Below are 1,452 nucleotides of genomic sequence, written 5' to 3'. Positions count from 1 at the left end.
CCACTCCCCATACTCACTACCACTCACCATACCATAACACTCACCATACTACCATACCACTCACCATACTACCCAACACTCACCATGCTACCATAACACTCACCATGCTACCATAACACTCATACGCATACTATAACACTCGCCATACTACCATAACACTCGCCATACTACCATAACACTCGCCATACTACCATAACACTCACCATACTACCATACCACTCACCATACTACCATACCACTCACCATACCTACCACCTCACCATACTACCATAACACTCACCATACTACCATACTACATACCACTCACCATACCATACCACTCACCATACTACCACACCACCATACTACCATACACTCGCCATACTACCATAGCTCACCATACTACCATAACCTCGCCATACTACCATACCTCCCCATACTACCATAACACTCCCCATACTACCATAACACTCACCATGCTACCATAACCTCCTCATGCTATAACACTCGCCATACTATAACCTCTCGCCATACTACCTGCTAACACCACCCATACTACCCATAACACTCACCATACTATATAACACTCCCCATACTACCTGCTATCGCCATACTACCCATAACACTCACCATACTACCATAACACTCGCCATACTACCATAACACTCACCATACTACATAACACTCACCATGCTATAGCTCACCATACTACCATAACACTCCCATACTACCACTCATGCATACTACATACCACTCCCCATACTACATAACCTCCCCATACTACCATACCCTCACTGCTTACTACCTCACCATGCTACCACTACTCACTATACTACCATAACACTCGCCATACTACCATAACACTCACCATACTACCCATACACTCACACACTACCATAACACTCACCATACTACCATAACATCACCATACTACCATAACACTCACATACTACATAACACTCACCATACTACCATAACACTCCTGATCCATGCCATACTATCCATAACACTCTCCATACTACCATACACTCCACCATACTACCATAACACTCCCATACTACCATAACCTCACCATACTACCATAACACTCGCCATACTACCACAACACTCACTAACTACTCGCCATACCATAACACTCGCCATACTACCATAACACTCACCATACTACCACTCACACACACCCTGCCTACTCACCCTATACCATAACACTCACCATACTACCATACAACCACTCACCATACCATAACACTCACCATCCCTGCCATATACTACCATAACACTCACCATACTACCATAACTCACCCTTTACCATAACACTCGCCATACTACCCACTCCCCCATACTACCAACACTCACCATACTACCCACAACATCGCCATACTACCATAACACTCGCCATACTACCAACACTCGCCATACTACCATAACACTCCACCATACTCCACTATACTCGCCATACTACCATAACACTCC

This window comes from Homarus americanus, unplaced genomic scaffold, assembly GCF_018991925.1.
Source record: "Homarus americanus isolate GMGI-L3 unplaced genomic scaffold, GMGI_Hamer_2.0 scaffold59508, whole genome shotgun sequence".
NCBI lineage: Eukaryota > Metazoa > Arthropoda > Malacostraca > Decapoda > Nephropidae > Homarus > Homarus americanus.
The sequence above is the reverse complement of the archived record's forward strand: the minus strand, read 5'-3'. Positions refer to the sequence as shown.